Source organism: Rhinolophus sinicus, chromosome X (assembly GCF_036562045.2).
Source record: "Rhinolophus sinicus isolate RSC01 chromosome X, ASM3656204v1, whole genome shotgun sequence".
Taxonomy (NCBI): Eukaryota; Metazoa; Chordata; class Mammalia; order Chiroptera; family Rhinolophidae; genus Rhinolophus; species Rhinolophus sinicus.
In genome coordinates this window covers 80,724,813-80,747,979 of record NC_133768.1, presented here as the reverse complement: position 1 = coordinate 80,747,979, position 23,167 = coordinate 80,724,813, and the positions used below count along the sequence as shown (strand labels likewise).

The 23,167-nt window shown below is 39.8% G+C and overlaps 1 pseudogene; it reads left to right on the top strand.

Annotated features, from left to right (window-relative positions):
• Nucleotides 1-2,507: 2,507 nt before the first annotated feature.
• The window catches only part of LOC109439734 (tropomyosin alpha-4 chain), a 142,259-nt pseudogene continuing 121,599 nt past the window's right edge, over nt 2,508-23,167 (top strand).

The window sequence follows — 23,167 nt, the reverse complement described above, 5'->3', positions numbered from 1 at the left end:
TTTTGGTCTGAAGCATCCCATTACTGTCTAATTTGACTCCCTTTTATTAATATATTTGGGGGGGGGTGTTAGCAAAATTCAAGTGAGTAGAACCTAGAGCACTGAACAACTTGGATTTATTCATATTAATGACTCTCATTCAAGGAAAAAAAAGAATTTGACCAGATCTAACGTAATTGGTTAAAACTCATTGCTGGTTGGTTGTCTTTGAGGAATTTGTTCATGGAGAATGCTAATTGGCTCTTCTTCATTCCTACAGAAGAACTGCTAGACATTTCTAAACCATAAGGTCAGTTTTTCAGATCTTCAAGAATATCCGTCTTTCCTAATGAGAAAGGATTGTGTAAAATGACTTAAGATATTTGTTCTGGAGCTAGGATCACACACAAAAAAATGTTTTTGTAAAATATTGTTTGAGAAGTATGTTAGGGCATCTGCATGATCTTTTCTACTTTATCTGCAAATGACCAGATTAAATCTGAACCCAAAATGTCAAGCTATAATAAAACAACTAGAGTGTCACCAGATTTCTTCACCAGTGGGTAATTATCAGTGCAGGTGTCACTACCTCTGTCTTGAGTTAAATAAAATGAAGAAAATGCTTTTCCCATCAGCGGTACTTTTGAATGTTGGAAGAAGACTGTTGTGAATTTGAAAGACCTCCTTTGGCAAGTTAATTTTGAAGGAAGGGCAACTGGTCAAGTGACTTCAATTCTCTGCTTATAGGCAGAGCAGATTTAGCCATTTGCACATAATGAACCTGCCTAAACATGGCAGACTATACAGGACAGAATAATGGTCCTGCCACAGTCCAGTATGGGTGTTCTTGGTCAGGTGGCTCTCCTCCAAGCAGTAGTTGTTCTTTCCGTTTTGTGGCCTCTTCCACCTCTTAGGTCCTCAGCATCGTCTCTATTCAATCAGCAGAAGAAAAATGGAGCATTGCAGGTATGAGGGCTGTAGGGGTCAGGCGTGAAAGAGTCACATCACTCCTACCCACATTCCACTGGTCAGAAGTCCTGTGGCATATAAAAACAGAGGGGACAGAAAAATACCAGGTAGCTGTGTGCCTAGAAAAAAAGAGGAAATAGGGTTGGTGATCTGTTAGCAGCAGTTTGCCACAGGGAATACCACAGAGCGCACAGTTCTCTTTGACAGCTTACCTTTTATGCTTCTGTGCCATATGTTATTTAGAATAGCAATTAATGTCACACGAGTGCTATTATTAAACAATTCCAACAGCTAGTAAGTTATTCCACATTTTCCTTCACAGCAAATTAACTATTATTCTTTATAAAAAATATCTGCCAGTCATTGGCTTTACAAACAATTCTCATGTTTGCCTTCTTCAGTTCTTGATCTACTTAAAAAAGGAGTTATGGGATACATTAAATCTCAAAAGTTTCATAATTTTCCTTCTTGGTCAAGATTGGTAGGGTGGAAAAAAATGATGAAAAAATCTACTTTGCCTATCTCTAGAATTAAAAAATGCATCCAACAATCAGGTTTTGCCCTGAAAATTGAAATCATGACGTGCGACTGGGACAGCTAAGATGGCGCAGTAGGTAAATGCAGTGTTTACCTTCTCTCACAACCACATGAAAATTACAACTAATCTACAAAACAACGATTATTGAGAATCGCCTAAAGTCTTGCTGAACTGAAGCCTTTCAACTAAGGACAGGCAGAAGAAGCCTGGTAGGAGGAGTAGAGACGCTAAACGGGCTGGTCCCACACCTGTGTGTGACCATTAAAGATCGAGAGGGATAGTTCAGCTGTGGAGGTCCCCCCAACCCCCAGAGAAGTGAGAGATCCCAACCCCTCCCTCCCTCCCAGCCCAGGGTTCCAGTGCTGAGGAGTGAAGTCCCCCTCATTTCTGGTTGTGAAAACCGGCAGAGATTGTGACTGCGTGAGACTGAGTGCAGCTGCGCTCCCAGGCACTCCTCTTACAGGCACTCTGCATGGACTTACCCACCAACGGACACTCGCTCTGAGCTCCAGTGCTGGGCAACAGCTGGAAAGGCGGCAGGGACATATGATAGGGAACTGAGTTGTCTGACTTGGGACGGGGGCTGGTGAAGTAGCTTTGTCCTGGACGGAGGACCTGGTGGAGGCCATTGTTTCTTTGTTGAGCCCTCCCCCTTCAACACGTGCAGATGCAGGAGGCCACCATATCTGAGTTTCCACTATTCTTTTGCCATGACCTGGAGAGTGAAGACCCAGCCCTGCCCAACTTTCGAGCACACCCAGATTGCTTCCAGTGGCTCTTTCCCGCAGACCATGTGCTGACAGTCTGCAGCTTAAGCTGCAGACTTTCGCAAAGTCTCTTAAAGGTTTGTGGAACACAGACAAGCAGCATCTAGCTTGAGCATGTCCTGTACCTCTGGCTGAGCAGCTATAAGAGCGGCACTAGTGGCAGCCGGCCTTGGTTCTCAGCGTAGCCTCTGAAGGTGCGTCCAAGCACAGCACAGGCATCAGCCATCTTCAAATTTCTTTGTGGCTCATGCCAAATGGCCCTAGGTGGGGCAAGGTCTGTGGTTGAACTTGACCTACAGCAGGTCCCCTCCAAGGAGGTCCTGGGGCTGGCACTCTCAGTGGCCAGCTTCAAAAAGAGCTGGAGCATTGTCCAGCTGCCTCCAGGTATGACAAGCCCACGAGGCTGATGGAGCAAGCACCAGAGTCCTGCTGAGGCAGATCCTGCTCTGTAGGGTCTGCCCCTGCACAACAGCTCTTCTGCTGTAGTCAAAGCCTGTCCTCACAACCAGTGAGCACAAGGGCCAGTCCCTCACACTGATGTGAAATTATCAACCAAGGCTCAAATACAAGAGGACGGTACACACAACCCACACAAGGGTCACAACTGGAGCACGTGGCTCAGGTGACCAGAAAGACTGAGCCACTGAATCCCATAGCACACCTACTACATAAGGCCATTCCACTAAGACCAGAAGACATAGCAGCCTTACCTAATACATAGAAACAAACACAGAGAGGCAGCCAGAATGGGGAGACAAAAAAAGGTCTCAAATAAAAGAACAGGACAACGTTCCAGAAAAAGAACTAAGTGAAAAAGAGATAAGCAATCTATCAGACACAAAGTTCCAAATACCAGTTATAAGAATGCTAAGGGGGATCAAATATATGGTGATGGAAGGAGAACTGACTCTGGGTGATGAACACACAATGGGATTTATAGATGATGTAATACAGAATTGTACACCTGAAATCTATGTAATTTTACTAACAATTGTCACCCCAATAAATTTAATAAAATAAAATTAAATATATATATATATATATATATATATATATATATATATATATATATATATATATATATATAAATTTTAAAAAAAGAGGATTTTCAGTGAAGATTTTCCTAACTGTTTCTCTATCAATGTTTACTTGGTCTGCCATGCTTCACACAGTCAGCTGTTGAATTTGATGCATGGTTTGAAGCATTTTTGCAATTCTTTTTTCAGTTCTGCTGGTTACTGTCCACCCTCACCTCTCTTCATCAGTGATGCATTCTCTCCCCTCAGAAAAACATTAATCCATTTGTACACTGCTGTTTTCTTCATGGCATTATCCTCATAAACGTGGACTAACATGTCTCTGATTTCACTTCCACTCTTGCCAAGTTTAACAAGAAATTTAATGTTTGTTCATTGCTCTAATTTAAGCTTAGACATTCTTGTGGCAGCACACAAAATCACACAACAATAATGAACGCCACTCAGCAAGACACCACCATATATTGACACAAACACAGCTGTGAGACACTTATATACCAAGGTTGTGAAACCTTACAAAGCTGTTTGTATAGTGTTGCCAGTATAAGCTCACAGTGGCTAGTTCACGAACATAATTGTCAGACCTCATTTATTACAATATTATTGACAATATTCCGTATGCTATAACCTACATCCCCATGACTACTGTGTAACAAGAAATTTGTACTTCTTAATCCCGTCCCCTTTTCACCTACTCCCAAGCCTCCTCCAATCTGGCAACCATCAAAATGTTCTCTGTATCTATGAATTTGTTTCTGCTTTGTTTGTTTACTTTGTCCTTTAGATTCCACTTATAAGTGAAATCACATGACATTTGTCTTTCTCTGTATGACCTACTACACTCAACACAATAGCCTGTATGTCCATCCATGTTGTTGCAGATGGCAAACTTTCCTTCTTTTGTTATGTCTGAGTAATGTTCCATTGTACATACCGGTATATACCACCTCTTCTTTATCCATTCGTCCCTTCAGGGACACCCAGGTTGCCTTCATGTCTTGGCTTATGTAAATAGTGCTGCAATGATCATATGGATAGGCACAGCCCCTCGAATTAGCATTTTGAGTTTGTTTGGATAAATACCCAGAAGTTAGATTACTAGTTCCTGCTTTGTCTCTTATTATAATCTTTTTTTAAAGTCTATTTTTTCTGGTATGAGTACTACTACCTCAGCTTTCTTTTTGTTTGTTTGTTTTTTTCTATTTTCATGAAATATCTTTTTCTATCCCTTTACTTTCAGTCTGTGTGTGTCTTTCAATCTGAAGTGAGTCTCTAGTAAGCAGCATATGCAAGGGTCTTGTTTTCTTATCCATTCAGTTGCTCTATCTTTTGATTGGAGCATTTAATTCATTTACATTGAAAGCAGTTGTTGATAGGTATATAGTTACTGTCATTTTAATATTCATTTTTCAATATATATATATTTTTCTGTCCTAAAGAAGTCCCTCTAAGATTCTTTGTAATATTGGTTTGGTGGTCATGAATTTCTTTAGCCTTTTCTTTTCTGGGAAGCCTCCTTATCTGTCCTTTGATTCTAAATGATAGCTTTGCTGGGTAGAGTAATCTTAATTGTAGGTCCTTTTTTTTTCTCACTTTGAATATTTTGTGCCAATTCCTTCTGGCCTGCAAAGTTCTGTTGAGAAATCAACTGACAGTTTATGGGAGCTCCCGTATAACTAACTAACTGCTTTTCTCTTGCTGCTTTTAAGATTCTCTATTTGTCTTTACCTTTTGGCATTTTTAATTATAATGTGTCTTGTTGGGCCTCTTTGAGTTCATCTTGTTTGAGACTGCGTTTGCTGAGCTTGAATATCTATATACTTCTTCAGGTTAGTGAAGTTTTGCATTATTATTTCTTCAAACAGGTTTTCGATTCCTTGCTCTTTCTATTCTGCTCCTGGTACCCCTATAATGTAAATATTGGTATGCCTGATGTTGGTCCCAAAGGCCCCTTTTGAAAATCTGTCCTCATTTTTTAAAGTTCTTTTTGCTATTTTGATTGGGTGTTTTATGCTACCTTATCTTCTAAATCGCTAATTCGATCCTCTGCTTCATCTAATCTACTCTTGATTCCCTGTAATGTATTCTTCATTTCAGTTATTGTATTCTTTATTTCTGACTGGTTCTTTTTAACGTTTTCTATCTCCATTTTTATCTTTCCCATCTCTTTGTTGAATTTCTCCCTGAGATCATTGAGTTTCCTTATAACCAGTGTTTGGAACTCTGCATCTGGTAGATTGCTTGTCTCCATTTTGTTTAGTTCTTCTCCTGGAACCTTGTTGTGTTCTTTCATTTGGGACATGTTTCTTTGTCTTCCCATTTTGGTTGTCTCCCTGTGTTTGTTTCTATGTATTAGGTAGGGCTGCTATTTCTCCTGGTCTTAGTAAAGTGGTCTTATGTAGTAGGTGTGCTGTGGGGCTCAGTGGCACAGTGTTCCTGGTCGCTCGTGCCATGCATTCCAGGTGTGTCCTTTGTGTAGGTTGTGTGTGCCTTCCTCTTGTAGTTGAGCTTTGGTTGTTGTTTTCCCATCAGTAGGAATGATTGACCCTTGGGATCATTGGTTTTGAAGACTGGCTGTGACTACAGTGGAGGAGTTTTCATAAGGGGGCTGACCCAACAGAGCAGGATTTGCCTCAACAGGGCTCTGGTTCCTGTCCAATCTGCCCTTTGGGTGTTGTCCTTGGTGGCAGCTTGCGATGCTCTAGCTAATTTCAAATCTGGACACTGGGCCATCCAGCTCTATGGCCACCTGGAGGGGACCCACTGCAGACCAAGTTCGGCCACAGCCAATGCCTCATTCAGGGTAGTCCGGAAGGAGCCACAAAGCAATCCTCAGATTCCTGCTGACCATGCTGTTCTTGGAAGTGCTTCCCAAGGCCAAGCTATGGACCAAGGCCCACTGCTGCTTGTGCCAGGCTTACAGCTGCTCAGCCAGTGGTATGGGGCATGCTCAAGCCAGATGCTGCATGTTTGGGTTTTATGAACCTTTGAGATACCCTGGAAATTATGCAGCATGTGCCAAGGCAGGCGGTTTGTACAAACCAATCCACTGGAAGTGGCTTTGCTGTGCCTGGAAGTTGGGCGGGGCACAGTCTCAGAATCACCAGGTTGTGGCCAATGAATAGTGTCAACCAGCTTGATGGAGACTCAGATATGGTGGTCGCCTCCCACTGCACACTGGGAGTCAGGAGTGCTCAACAAAAAAACAATGGGTTCTACCAGGTCCTCCATCTGGGAGAAAGTTGCCCCTCCAGCCCTCGTACTGAAGCCAAACAACTCAGTTCCTTCCCCATATGTCTCTGGCACCTCTCCAGCTGCTGTCCCCGTGCTGGACTACAGAGCCAGTGATTCTGTTTGGTGAGTAAGTCTGTGCACTGTCCTTTTAAGAGGAGTGCTTGGAACTCCTACTGCCCTCAATCTCACTCAGCCATAATCTTCACTGGTTTTCGGAACCAGAAATTATGGGGACTTCTCTCCCTGACACTGGATCCCTGGGTTGGGGAGACTGGTGTATTTCTGGGACCCCTTACTCCTTCAAAGATGACCTCTACAGCTGAGATATCCATCCTAATTTTTAATGGTCACTCATGGGTGTGGGACCTGCCTGTTCTGCATCTCTGCCACTCCTACCAGTCTCGAGATGACTTCTTCTGTAGTTCCTGAGTTGTAGGGCTTCAATTTAGCAAGATTTAAGGCAATTTTCAATGACGGTTGTTCTGTAGTTTAGTTGTAATTTTGATGTGTTTGAGAGAGAAGGTATGCACAGTGTTTACCTACTCTTCTATCTTGACTGGAACTCTGGACAGCCTAGTTTTAAGTGATACCTTCTGTTCTCTAGTTTTTACAGCCATTTTCTAAATCTAGTTTATTGAGGTATGATTGACATACAAAAAGCTGTACATATTTAATACATGCAACCTGATGAATTTGGAGATAAGTATACATCCATGAAACCATCACCACAATCTATGCCATAAACATATCTGTCACTTCCAAAAATTTCCATCCACACTTATCCTTATTTTTTATTATTATTATTATTATTATTATTATTATTATTATTATATTTTTTCTTTGCTGTGGACAATAACACAGGTCATGGGCTCAGCCAAGTTCATCCCCCATGAGTTCTAAAAGGTCAGAGATTTCCTCATACATGTCTGTTTGTTCTGCTACCTTCTGGGTCAGGCCAGCTACGCTCCTCAGTGTGGCCTTTGCACCCTTGGGTGTCTAAGTAGGAAGATCACAGAGGCTTCCCTAAGCCCCCTAAGACTTGCAGTCTTCTGGATTCATACATAGGAACATATGTTATCACCTTGTGTTATCATCCCTGAAAGGGATTTTAAAAATTATCTCCCTCTTTTAAATGGAGGTGTTTTGTTTTTTTTAATTTTATATTACTAAATTTATTGGGGTGACAATTGTTAGTAAAATTACATAGATTTCAAGTGTACAATTCTGTATTACATCATCTATAAATCCCATTGTGTGTTCATCACCCAGAGTCAGTTCTCCTTCCATCACCATATATTCGATCCCCCTTACCCTCATCTCCCACCCCCCACCCCCCCACCCCCCTTACCCTCTGGCAACCACCAAACCATTGTCTGTGTCTATGAGTTTCTGTTTCTCATTTGTTTGTCTTGTCCTTTTGTTGCTTTTGGTTTATATACCACATATCAGTGAAATCACATGGTTCTCTGCTTTTTCTGTCTGACTTATTTCGCTCAACTTTACACTCTCAAGATCCATCCATGTTGTCACAAATGTTCCTATATCATCTTTTCTTACCACTGAATAGTAACCATAATGAGATATCACCTCACCCCAGTCAGAATGGCTATCATCAACAAGACAAATAGTAACAAGTGTTTGAGAGGCTGTGGAGAAAAAGTAACCCTCATACACTGTTGGTGGCAATGCAGACTGGTGCAGCCGTTATGGAAGGCAGTGTGGAGGTTCCTCAAAAAATTACGAATAGAATTGCCATATGACCCAGCAATCCCTCTCCTGGGTATCTACCCCAAAAATCTGAAGACATTTATCCATAAAGACACATGTGCTCCAATGTTCATTGCAACTTTGTTTACGGTGGCCAAGACATGGAAACAACCAAAATGTCCTTAGATAGATGAATGGATAAAGAAGTTGTGGTATATATACACAATGGAATACTATTCGGCGGTATATGGAGTTTTTAGGAACATGTTTTGTTTACATTGTCAACTCCAAGAAAGAAAATACCTATTAAGAAGGGCTCCTAGTGGCTAATTGGGCTCAAAGTTAAAAACAGAGCCTAACAGCCATTGCTGAACATTGGCCTCTCACACAAGCCGTGCTTCAGGGAGAAGCCTGCACTAAACTACCTGCCTCCTGCACTGAACTGCCTGTCTGCCTGCATTTTGTTCCTTCCCACCAAGCCAACCTTTATAAAGGAGTTCCTGGAATTGTATTTCAATCAATAGGACTGAGAATTTCCCCTTCCAATCGGAGCTGTGCAGCTCTATCATCATTAGCATCTTCACCAACCATTCAGAGCAGCTCCATTCTGACCAATCAGGACAATACTTTTTGGACCAAACTGTGAAAATTTGTAATCCTCATTTGCATGAGAATAGACCAATCAGGGACCAGAGGTGGAGACTTCTTTCTATATAAGTCAGTTCCCCTCTTGCTTGGAGAGCACCGTTTCCTTTTCCATCGAAGTCTATGGTTTCCCGAAGACATCTTACCTTGCCATCTTGCCTTGATGTCTTGCTTGAGCTGAGCAGAGCTGTCCTTTCTTGAGGGCCTGGAGCAGGTTACAACAGATCAGAATGGACTGGAACAGAGCTGTCTAGCCAGAGAGGGGCTGAGCTACAACACCAACTGGAGGGTCACCTCACAGCAATGCTGTTCCATAGCTGTGCTGTAACTCAACTGAGCTGTTTGCATTGAAAAAAGTCTCCCCCTTCACCACACCCCAAACAGGGAATTCCCATTGGTGTTGAATTGGTGCCAATGACCATCAGTTGGCATCATTTTCCATTTCAACAAGAGTTAAGGTGACACTCCTGTGGGTCCCTCAAGCAGAGAGACTCCCTCAACAATATCTAGTTGTTTGGAAATCTTTAAATAACTGTCCACAACTAGCCCGTGGGTCCCTCGGTCAAGCCAACTGAACTTCCTCTGGGCAGCCTTCATACTCATGGGCTACCTACTTATGAGGATCTTACCAAAGCTAACGTAGAAATGATTCCTCTTCAAAGTTAATAAAAATTCCTTTGCATGATGTTATAAAGGCTTCTTGTGTTAGCCTGTTTGTTCCCATCCCCTCTCCATTCCCGCTACCATTTTTGGTGAGAGTAAAGAATTTGTAGCTTATAGTGGTGAATAATATTTTGTAGTTAGCACCTGGCATGCATTACACAGTTCTAGATATCTCCCCACTGATGTCTGCACATTCAGTAACCTTAAGTTTTGTACTAAGGGCCCACTTGTTTTCCCAACCTTGAATCTAGTCCACAGATCTTCTAAACAGGGAGTGCTGCCTTTCCAAGAGGTCTTCTGCTTGTCAGCTTTTCCTTTACCAGAAACCAGTGTCTTGGGTGACTCCTTTCCTCAATCTCTGTCCACTTGTCCTGGTTAAATGTGTGCCTAATTTTTCTTTCCATCTTTGGGTCCTCCAGACCTGCACTGACCTCCTTCTGTTGATATGCTTCTCCTTCCTAGTACCTACCCTTAGGACCAAATGACAGCCATGAAGTCCAAGGAAAGAAGCCTAACACTATTATAAATGACTGTGAGCTGCATGTGCCATGCCTCAAAGCTTAAAAAACACACACACAACAATTTGCTAGATTTACTTTCCCTGATCGACTTTCCTTTTCCCTAGCACCACCTGCAGTTGTGTGGTCACGCAGGGTGTAAACTCCCTAATAAATGTCTCCTTGTGCTGCAATCCTTAAATGACAGTGCCCTGCAGCCCTTGTGTCCAGCTAACTAACCTTCCTCCAGACTGCCTCCTCAGTTTTTGGAACAAAGCCAGAAAAGGAAAATCCCAGGGCCTCAAGGAAGACTTTTGGGTACCACTTGACTAGGAAGACCCATACCAGGGCTGTCTCCAGGTGCTACACATGTGCTAATGGTCAAGGCCAAGCCTTCAGGTGTCTCTGTGAACTAAGACAGAACCTTAAACATTGCATGCCTGCTCTTACTTGTATTCCCCAAATTTGTAGTAATTACACATTGATGAATAGACCAGAACCTTCCCGTGACCAGATCTGAGGTGAATGCCTGTGCAGGAGGGAGTCATCATTCAGAAGGCAGCAGCAATTCCATATCTGTCTTTAAAAAGGACTCTTTTTGTTTGGAGAGCAATGTGTAATGTGAGTGGCCCTGACCACTATGACACACATTCCCACGAGTATGGCAGAGTTTACACAAGCATAGATCTGTCAAGAGAACCCATACCCTCAGGAAGGGCAGCCAAGGGCAGCATTACTGGGGATGAGGCCCTCAGATACTTGGTACCTGGGAGCCCCACTCCCTTGACAAAGGAGACCCACCTGTCCCATGGACCCAGCAAATTCTGGTCAGGGGAGGAATGAAAAACGGTTTGATCCCCAATAGGTTTACAAAAGGATGGCCCTCAGGGGGAAAATGCACCTGTGTGATGAGAAGGGACAGAATTATTACATGTCATATTGGGAGACTCCATCTGCTACATGCCTGTGTGGGGTCAAAGTGTTGCTGGATGTGAAGGAAAACTACAAATGCCCTGGGGAGACAAGCTGTCTGGGACCAGGCTCTGCTCTTACCAGACCAACAACCTACATTTCCAATTTTATTTTATTTTGATTAAACGAATATTTATTAACTATGCCAGGCACTATTGTAGATGTTGGGGACAAAGCAGTGATCGAACTCCCTGCCTTCATGTAGCTGATATTCTCTAGGTATGCATTGAATAGGCTAGGCAAAATTAAACACGATATTAAATTTAGAATTAACATCGGATAACATGTCTAATGGAGTCATCTTGAGATTTTAAAAATAAATGTAACGTTTATCCAGCTTTGCAAATTATCTGTGGGATACATTATTGCAATAACTAGTATTTTCTCACAAAGGTGTATTCTGAACAAATTAGGTACAAAAGCCCCCCAAAAAGTTTAACATAGACAAAATATAAAATCATTCATTTTGAAAGAGACTCCAGTCTTAGAGAATAATCTGCCCTACTTTTGTAGTTCTATAAAACAATAAGAGGTTGGTCTGCAGACTATTAGTATTACAGAGCATTAGTCTTTACTGAAGACTATTTCTGACCACATGTATTCATTTCCTTTGGCTGCACTAATAAATTACCACAAATGATGGTTTAAAACAACAGAATTTTATTATCTCACAGTTCTGAAGACCAGAAGTCCAAAATAAGTTTCAGTGAGCTGAAATCAAGGTGTCAGCAGAGCCGTGCTCCCTTTGGTGGCTCTAGGGGAGAATCTGTTTCATGCCTCTTCCAACTTCTGGTGGCTGCCCTTGGTGTATGGTAGTATTACTCTAAAGTCTGTCTATCTTCCCATTGCCTTCTCCTCTGAGTGTGTCTATGTATATTTCTCCTTTCAAAGGCCTGTCTCTCTTGCTCAAATTTTCATTCTCTGGTGCTGGATCTGCTTGAACACAGCCATACTATTCTTTTAATTTTCGTTTTCCTTTTTTTTCCTTTTTTTTTTTTGCAAATTTAAGTTTATTGGGGTGAGAATTGTTACTAAAGTTACATAGGTTTCAGATCTGCAATTATGTAATACATTATCTATATCTCACATTGTGTGTTCACCACCAAGAGTCAGTTCTCGTTCCATCAACATATATTAGACACAGTTTACCCTCTTCTAGAGCCCCCTCTTACCCTCTGGTAATCCCTAAACTATTGTCAGTGTCTATGAGTTTTTGTTCCTTCATTTGTTTATCTTGTTCTTTTGTTATTTTCAGTTTTATATACCACATATCAGTGAAATAATATGGTTCTCCACTTTTTCTGTATGATTTACTTCGCTTAGCATTAAAATTTCAAGATCCATCCATGTTGTCACAAATGGTACTATTTCATCTTTTCTTTACTCTGAATAGTATTCCATTGTGTATATATACCACAACTTCTTTATACATTCATCTATCAAACGACATTTTGGTTGTTTCTATGTCTTGGCCACTGTAAATACAGCTGCAAAGAACATTGGAGCACACGTGACTTTATGGATAAATGTTTTCATAATTTTGGGGTAGATACCCAGGAGAGGGATTGCTGGGTCATATGGTAATTCTATTCTTAATTTTTGAGGAATGTCCACACCGCCTGTCATAGTGACTGCACCTATCTGCATTCCCACCAACAGTGTATGAGGGCTCCTTTTTCTCCACAGCCTCTCCAACACTTGTTACTATTTGTCTTGTTGATGATAGCCATTCTGACTGGGGTGAGGTGATATCTCATTGTGGTTTTTATTTGCATTTATCTGATGATTAGTGATGTTGAGCATTTTTTCATGTCTATTTGCCATTTGTATGTCCTATTTGGAGAAACGTCTCTTCGTGTCCTCTGCCGATTTTTGTGTGTTTTTTTAATTAAAGTTTATTGGGGTGACAATTGTTAGTAAAGTTACAATTCTGTATTACATCATCTATAAATCCCACAGTGTGTTCACCACTCAGAGTCAATTCTCCTTCCATCACCATATATTTGATCCCCTTTACCCTCATCTACCACCACCCTTTCCCCTTACCCACTGGTAACCACTAAACTATTGTTTGTGTCTATGAGTTTTTGTTTCTCATTTGTTTGTCTTGCTCTTTTGTTGTTTTTGGTTTATACATCACATATCAAAATTGGGATGTTTGTTCTTTTGTTCTTGAGTTGTATGAGTTCCTTAAACATTTTGGATATTAACCCCTTATCGATGGCGCTGTTTGCAAAAAACCTTCTCCCACTCAGTTGGTTGCCTCTTTATTTTGCCGATGGTTTCTTTTGCTGTGCAGAAGCTTTTAAGTTTGATATAGTCCCATTCATTTATTTTAACTTTTACTTCCCTTGCCTTTGGAGTCAAATTCCTAAAATGCTCTTTGAACCCAAGGTCCATAAGTTTAGCTCCTATGTTTTCTTCTATGCAGTTTAATGTTTCAGGTCATATGCTTAGGTCTTTGATCCTTTTGAATTAATTTTGGTACATGGTGATAGACAGCAGTCCAGTTTAATTCTTTTCCACGTGGCTTTCCAGTTCTCCAAGCACCATTTATTGAAGAGGCTATCTTTTCTCCATTGTATGTTTTTTGCTTCTTTGTCAAAAGTTATCTGTCCATATTTAGGTGGGTTTATTTCTGGGTTCTCATTTCTATTCCATTGGTCTCTGTGTTTGTTTTTCTGCCAATACCATGCTGTTTTTATTATTGTTGCACAAACTAAAGTCAGGGAGTGTGATACCTCCAGCATTGTTCTTTTTTCTTAGGATTGCTTTGGCTATTTGGGGTCTTTTGTTGTTCCATACAAATCTTATGATTATTTGTTCTATTTCATTAGAAAATGTCATTGGGAATTTTGGTGAGGATTGCATTATATCTGTGTATTATTTTGGGTAATACAGCCATTTTAACTATGTTGATTCTTCCAATCCATGAACATAGAATGCCTTTCCATTTCTTTATGTCTTCTTCAATTTCTATTTAAAATGTCTTATAGTTTTCAGCATATAGGTCTTTCACATCCTTGGTTAAGTTTATTCCAAGGTATTTTATTCTTTTTGTTGCAATTGCAAAAGGAATTCCTTTTTTTATTTCTTTTTCTGAGATTTCATTGTTAGTATATAGGAATGCAATGGACTTTTGTACATTGATTTTGTAGCCAGCAACTTTACTGTATTCGTTGATTGTTTCTAATAGCTTTTTGGTGGAGTCTTTAGGGTTTTCTATATATAGCATCATGTCATCTGCAAAGAGTGACAATTTAACTTCTTCATTCCCAATTTGGATGCCTTTTATTTATTTCTCTTGCCTGATTGCTCTTGTGTGCACTTCCAACACTATGTTGAAAAGCAGAGGTGATAGGGGACAGCCCTGTCGTGTTCCTGAACGTAGAGCAAAGGGCTTCAGTTTTTCACCATTAATTATGAGATTAGCTGAGGGTTTGTCATATATGGCCTTTATTATGTTAAAGTATTTTCCTTCTATACTTATTTTATTAAGTGTTTTAATCATAAATGGATGTTGTATCTTGTCAAATGCTTTTTCTGCATCAATTGATATAATCATATGATTTTTGTCCTTTATTTTGTTTATGTGATGTATCACATTGATGGATTTCCATATATTGAACCATCCTTGTGTATCTGACATGAACCCCACTTGGTCGTGATGAATAATCTTTTTAATGCATTGTTGCATTCGATTTGCTAGAATTTTGTTTAGGATTTTTGCATCTGTATTCATCAGAGATATTGGTCTGTAGTTTTCTTTTTTGTGTTATCCTTTCCAGGTTTTGGTATCAGGGTAAAGTTGGCCTCATAAAATGAGTTAGGGAGTACTGTCTCTTCTTCAATTTTTTGGAAGAGTTTGAGCAGGATTGGTATTAGATCCTCTTTGAAGGTTTGGTAGAATTCACTAGTGAAGCCATCTGGTCCCAAATTTTTGCTTTTGGGAAGGGTTCAGATGACTGATTCAATTTCTTTACTGGTGATCGGTCTGTTTAGATTTTCCAGTTCTTCATGGTTCAGCCTTGGAAGGCTATATGTTTCTAAGAACTTGACCATTTCTTCTAGGTTATTGAAGTTGGTGGTATATAATCCTTCATAGTATTTTTGGATGATCCTTTGTATTTCTGTGACATCTGTGATAATTTCCCGTTTCATTTCTGATTTTGTTTATTAGCGTATTTTCTCTTTTTATCTTAGTGAGTCTAGCCAAGGGTTTGTCAATTTTGTTAATCTTTTCAAAGAACCAGCTCTTTGTCACATTATTTTTTTCTGTTGTCTTTTTGTTCTCTATTTCATTTAGCTCTGCTTTAATTTTTATTATTTCCTTTCTTCTGCTGACCTTGGGTTTCACTTGTTCTTCTTTTTCTAGTTCTTTAAGGTGTAACATGAGGTTATTTATTTGGGAGTTTTCTTGTTTCTTGAGATAGGCCTGTAATGATATAAATTTCCCTCTTAAAACTGCTTTCGCTGCATCACAAAAATTTTGGTGGGATGTATTTTCATTCTCACTTGTTCCTATATATCTTTTGATCTCTCCACTTATTTCTTCTTTGACCTGGTCATTTTTTATAAGTATGTTGTTTAATCTCCACATATGTGTGGTTTTTCCTGCTTTCTTTTTGCAGTTTATATCCAATTTCAAAGCCTTATGATCAGAGAATAGGGTTGGTGTGATTTCAGTCTTCTTAAATTTGCTGAGGCTAGCTTCATGTCCCAATATATGGTTTATCCTTGAGAATGTTCGACGTACACTAGAAAAAAATATATAGTGTGATGTTCTGGGATGAAGTGCTCTATAAATGTCAGTTATGTCTATTTCATCTAAAGTGTCATTTATGACAGGTATTCCGTTATTTATTTTCTGTTTGGATGATCTATCCATAGGTGTTGATGATGTATTTAGTTCCCCTAGTATAATTGTGTTTTGGTCAATTTCTCCCTTTAGTTCTGTTAGTAGTTGCTTGTTGTATTTCACTGCTTCTTGATTGGGGGCATAAATATCGATGACTGTTATGTCGTCTTGTTTTACAGTCCCTTTTATCATTATGAAATGTCCATCTTTGGCTCTTGTTACTTTTTTCATCCTGAAGTCTGTTTCACCAGATATCAGTATGGATACACCTGATTTTCTCTGCATACCATTTGCTTGGCGTGTCAATTTCTACCTTTTCACTTTGAGTCTATATTTGTCCTTGTAGCTGAGATGTGTCTCTTTGAGGCAGCATATTGTTGGGTATTTTTTTGATCCAATCTGCTATTCTGTGCCTTTTATTAGGGAGTTCAGTCTATTTATATTTAGGGTGATTATTGATATGTGAGGATTTCCTATCATTCTATCTTTGATTTTCTGGTAAGACTGTGTCTCCATTGTTTCTTTTCCTTTTTGTTGTTGTCTATTATTTCTGTGTGGTAGTATTTTATGATTTTTCCCTCTGTTTCTTCTTTTATTACGTTATATATTTTAGTTCTTGATTTTTTTTGAGTTGTAGCCATTAAGTTTATATATAAGAAAGTTTCATATTTAGAGTATTCCATTTTCTTTAGCATGTTTACTTTCTCCATTCCCATATTTTGTTTCAGACTTTTACTCTCCCCCCTTTTATGTTTTGGTTGTCACAAATTATCCCTATTTATGCTGATTGAATAGCCTCCTTCAGTGTTTCTTGTAGTTCAGGTCGTGTGTTAGAAAATTCCCTCAGCTTCTGCATGTCTGCACGGGTCTTTATTCCTCCTTCCCATCTCAGAGATATCTTTGCTGGGTGTATTATTATTGTCTCATAATTTCTCTCTTTTAGTCGTTTGTAGATTTGATTCCACTCCCTCCTGGTTTGTAGAGTTTCTGCTCAAAAATCTGAGGATAATCTTTGAGGGTTACCATCTTTTTTTTCCCTGGCTGCCTTGAGGATTCTTTCTTTGTTGTTAATTTTTGACAGCTATTTTTTTTTCAATGACAGCTGAATCTCCTTTTCCTGTGCCGTTATACAATGTACACCACTATACACTGTAGACCATCGGTGTACATTATGCACTGTACACCATTATATTATGCCCACCAGTACACACTGTGTATCGGTATACACTAAACATCATAAGACATTACACACCACTATACTATCCACTCACTACACACTGAGTCAGACTGTGTTTGCCCAGCTTTCCCAGTAGAATGTGTGCGATCCACTAATTCTATATAGAGGAAAAGAAGCAGTGAAATCCCATTTGCCCCACTAGTGTCTTCTGGTGTGTTCGGGGTACAAGTTGCAGCCTTCGCACATTGGGCTTCCTAATTATGAGCACCCTGCTTCCAGAGAAAAAAATAATCATTGTCTCAGAGAACTAAATAAAATGTCAGTCACATGAAGATATAAATGAAAGGGCAGTTTGCCTATGATAACCTGACTGTTTTGCCTTCCTTCCTTTTGTGGTGTGGGGGGAAATCCTATTTTTTATGAAGAATAGAGCTTTGTAGTTAGCTAAAGCATACACTTGGCCTGCATTAAGAGGTTTTAGAGATTTCCTCACTGATGGTTGCGTGTTCTGCAACAGAAAATTTAAAATCTGACCTCAGTACTTATTTGACCTTCATTCTTGCTATTGAACCTTCTAAACTCTCCAAATAACACCCCTACCCATTAGCAGTCATTCCCTATTCCTTCCCCCCAGCCGCTGACAACCACTAATCTGTTTTCTGTCTCTGTAGATTTGCCTATTTTAGATATTTCATATAAATTAAATCAAGCAGTATTTGGCCTTTTTTGTTTGCTTTCTATCACTTGGCATAATGTTTCCAAGGTTTTCCGATGTTGTAACATGTATTGGTACTGTGTTCCTTTTCATTACAGAATAGTATTCCATTTTGTGGATATAAACCACATTTTGTTTATCCGTTCATTAGTTGATGGACAATTTGGTTGCTTCTACATCTTGACTACTGTGAATAATGCTGCTATGAACATTTGTACAGGAGTTTTTATATGGATATTTGTTTTCATTTCTCTTGGATATATGCCTAGGAGTGGTATGTGTCTGGTCATATGGGATATCTATGTTTACCTTTTTGAAGTACTGTCAAACTGTTTTTACTGGAATTGATTTTGGTGGTAGCAGTTTTCTGTGTCTGCTTCAGATAAACATTAACTTATATGGATAATACAATACATTAAGTAGTTGTGAAACAAACATCACTGGATATAATTAGAGGGTGACATTTTACCCTCTTCCTTCAGATCGGCATTTATGTATGTTGATCAGACCCCACAAATACTACTTCCAGGATCAAATACCACTGGAATTGATTTTAATGGTGACCAAGAGCCTGTGATTTCCCCTGGGATTTGTTTTTGTCAGTTTCTTTGCCCAGTCCCAACCTCACATCTTGCCTTATTTCTAGTCCCATTCCCATTATTTCCCTTTTCCACTCCATTTCCCCATCCCTATCCCCACAAGAATAGATTCTTTGATTTGGTGTCCATAATTTACTTAACTATCTGGTCTAAGGAGTCTCTGAGCTCTGATAACTCTACCCTGGAGGCTGAATAAATCAATCATATTTAAAAATGTAAAAAGAGAGAAAGAAGCAGAAGAGCAAGATAGCACAATAAAGTTGGTCTCACAACTGTCTTAAAAATTAGAAAGTGCTGAAAGAGTCTCATCTTTGAAATAGGAGAGAAATAAAATCCCCAAAGAAAAGGAGTTGGTCCGCCACATGTTTAAAACCTTGAGACCCATGATCCTGTATGAGATAACCAGTTTCTCTTCATCCAGCACCAGCTCTGCTAGGCTCTGCCTTCTGTGTAATGGCTCTTTTCCAGAAAGTTCTGTATTCATCCTTCTGCCCTCAGAGAAGCACCTATGGGAGGGGGATTAGTTGAGGTCTTCTTCAAGCAATCATATTCTGACACTATCTTCTCCCCCTACCCCATTTTGCTTCTTCCAGAATGTTCTGTTCTTATGCCCTTGCCCTTGAATAAATTCCCAGAGAGGGGAGCTCTACCCAGTTTTCCTGCAGTCAATCATTTTTTGAGCCTGACCCTGATATTTTCCTCTGACTGGCCCGCACAACCATTTCTACTCAGACTCCTCCTTGTTTCACAAATCAAGTGGTCTGGTTGCTTGTTCAAAGCCCTGAGCTCAGACAAGGTCCTGAAGAAATCCTGCTTAGGAGCTACAGCAATGCTGTGCAGTAACAGATCAGAACTCCCATCATCCTTCTCCTCAAGAGAATGACACCGATCATTCCAGCTCCAAAATGTAAGGACTATGCAGTTCTCCTTAAATGTGAGCATGCATAGGGCTCTAATGACAGAATAGTGTGAATAACAAGTAAACATGCTCAGAGTGATTATTTATAAGATGTAAGTTTGTTCAGACACCACTGACTGACAATAGGCACATGTTGCCAGAATTTTCAAATAATTCCTTCGGCAGGCACAGTGATGAGGTAACAAAACTATGAACTGGGCATTGGGAGATTGGGTTGTGGTACCAGCCCTACAATTAACTGTCTGTGTGACCAAGTCACTTTACCACTGTTGTCTCATCTGTAGAGTGAAGGGTTTGGACTGGAGAACTAAATTTCCAAAGTGAATTTTTATTTTTTTTATTTTATTTTGTTTTGTTTTTACTGTATCTACAACTTTTACAAAATAATGCCACTACTCATCGGTGAGGGACTCTGTTATTTTCTATTACTATTTTAATGGCCTGTTGTGATCCAAGAAATTGATTTAATGACCCAGTAAAGAGAGAGAACTGGTAGTTTGAAGAACACTGCACTGAAGAGTCTTTAAGATATTTTTCTGCTTAATGTTCTTTAAAAATAAAAGAAGCTAAATTGGAAACATGGCAAAACAAAATAAAATTCATCCAGTCCCAGTTTTGCTCTCTGACCTTCCTCAGCTTTGTTAGCAGTTATAAAAGTCAGATGCTCTTTGTCTGCAGGGGACAAGGTCCCCTAGATAATGGGCCAAGCTTGATCCCCCACACCATAGGGGTTATCTCAGGCACTTGGCATCACAAAACCCCAGCACCCTCATCTGTAAATGGGGGATGGTAGTGCAAACTTTACAGGTTGTGAGGAGGGTGAATGAAACTTTGGGTGTGAAGGTGCCCACAGGGGCCATGATTTTTAGTTCCCTCAGGCTGAACTTGACCTGTAGGCATCATTTGTTTGTCTTGCACCATGCACACCCTCCACTTTGCCACTGTCCCTACCACATCTATTGTCTTACACTTTCTGCACACAATTAGATGACTAGCCGGACTTGTGAAAGCATGTAAGTTTGCTACTCTTGCCTTAGAATAAGGCATGGGACAAATTTGGCATTTAATTCGGGTCATTCTCTTTATTTTCTCTGATCCTAGCACTATGGAGGTCACTTAAATCATGCAACCTCAGGCAGGTCATTTAAACTCTAAGTCTCATTTCCTTCATTGAAATGGAAATAATACTTGTCCTACTTGCTTTTCTGGCTTATGGGGAGGATCAAATTAGATACAGTTTTTCATTGATTTGTCATTCATTAATTCATTTGACCAACATTTATTGATCACCGTATGTCCCACTAGCAGCCTTGCCCATTGTTTCTGAGAAGCCTCCAGTGTCAAGAAGATAACAGACCTGAAAAAGGTGGACCATGCCAAGGAGACCATGTCAAGGGCTGAAGAACCAGAGGAGGGAGGACAAGTAGCCTGATAATGGGGCCAGAATTCACTGTCAGAAACTTGGGGTTATTTGGGGGAAGGGGGATTTTATCAGAAGAGCATCATATTGGTGCCAGAGATAATGATATCAAAGCATCCTCATTTTAACTGCCATGGTAGCTCCTTATGATGTCTGATACCCTTTCCTTTATATATATTGTCTCTTTTTTCCTTTCTCCTCTACTCCCACTGCTGATATTTCAGAGACATTAAGGGATTCACCCAAGATCAATTATCCAGGCAGACCTCTTCCCAGCTGCCTTCCATAGACACACATCCTGTTTTTGATGGACACTCAATTTTATGATGGGAACATGATATATGAAAGGATAGAGTCAGGTATGGAGTGTTTATTGCTGTCTATCATACTCAACATTCCCCAGAACTTGAAGGTTCTGGTGCTTTGGGAGATGACTGGCTCGAGTTAACATTGCCTGGCTCTCCTATAGTTTGTACCACACGTCATCTCTTCATGGCTTTTGATGGTACTACTGTGCCCAGTTGTTCAGCTTCCCACAGTACTCTGTCATAATTAAACCAGGCAACATAACAACCCAGACTCATGATTAAACCATTAATCAACTTCACATCAACCTTCCTGACAGGGTTTCTCATTACTCATGATGCATCACAGAGTGATTCTCTAGAGATACTGAAGAAGAGTTAGTCCAATTTTGGCAAATGAGTGATGATAAATTTGACTTCATTCATCAAGGGAATGATCGTAAGTGAAAAAAAAAACAACCCAGGCACTACTTAAGTAGAGGTGACCAAGATGTAAACTGAAGACTCCACATTATTGAACCATGAGATTTGGACATCTCTGAAATGATCTAAAATAATTGAAAGGCATTTAACAAAATAACTGACTGATACTCATCACAAATGTCAAGATGATGAAAGACAAAGACTAAAGGACCATCACAGACTGGAAGAGACCAGAGACACAACAACTATTACAATATGGGACCTGGTTTGGATACTAGAACCCAAAAAAAAAGAGCGGGGGACATCAGTGCAGGAAACCTAGTGAAATTCAAATAAGGTCTGTATTTTAGTTAATAGTATTGCACAAATGTAATTTTACTCAGGTTATGGAAGGTATTTACACTAGGGAGAGCTGGACAAAGGGTACATGTGAACTCTCAGGACTACTTTGGCAGCTGTTCTCTAAATCTAAAATTACTTAAAATAAGAAGTTTAAAATGATCTGAAATATATAGCCATAATCTTAGTGGACAGCATGAAATGGATAAACTGGTGATGCTGAAGCTAAACTCATCATTTGCTGCCAGGCATTGGCCCGATCCATGTTTCTCTTTTGGCCTTATGAATCAGTCAAATTTGTGTAAGCTTTTGTACAAATGGGTAGTGAGAAGTTTAAACCAGGCTGAGGGATGATTCTGAATAGGTGAGTGTCATCATGAGTGTGATCATAGGACTGAGTTCTATGACCCTAACATCTTTGTACCTCAGTTTCCTCATTTAAAAAAGGTTGGATTGGACTCCATTTTAAAGAATGCTTTAAAGTTTTGAAATTTTACGGCATCATTTCTAATACAACTGTTAATACTGAGGAAACACAACCTTGGGGAAAGCAGAAACAGGAATGTCAAAGAAGGGACAGCTTTTTAGGAGATAGCAGGACTTGGCAAACATTCTGGAGGTACTGGTGTCCTATGAAAGTCCTTTGCCAAATAGTCAGAGCTAGTTCTGTGGTATTACTTCTGTAAATAGGAATGACATCTTGTTGGATGTTGGTGATAAGGGATGTTGGGAGTAGATTAAGAGTAGAAGGTCAGCGTACACTGTTGGAAATAGTAATCAAGGATCCCTCCTTCGTCTGGGTATCATTCACTCAGAGTGTGCTTGTGGACTTTTTTCACTCAAAGCAACATTTTTGTCTGGGAAAATAGAAAACCATGTTAATTGTAAATCATGTTTTATTCTAGAATTGTTTACACGTATATCATCTTCACTTTCAAGATGAGAAAATTGCAGAGCAATATGTTGCTGTGGTTTTGCCTGAAGTTATAGGAATTCAGTGACGTAGATTCCTTCTCTGTTCCATGAACTAATAGTAATCATTGTTCAAGGGGTACTTGCAAACTGAGTAAGTTCTGGAGATCCTGTGAACAGCAATGTGGCTACAGTTAACAATACTGTGCTGTGAACTTGAAATTTGCTAAAGAATAGATCTTGAGTATCTGATCACACACAAAAAAAAGGGGGGGAAGGTAACTGTGAGGTGATTATGTTAATTAGCTTGATTGTGGTGATTCTTTTACACTGTATACATGTATCAAAACATCAAGTTGTACACTTTAAGTATATACAATTTTTATTTGTCAATTATACCTCAGTAAGGCTGGAGGAGGGCAAAAAAGCACATTTGCCCCATTGTTGTTTCGTTCCTTCCTATCCACCCTATGTTCCTGACGTGGGTAATGT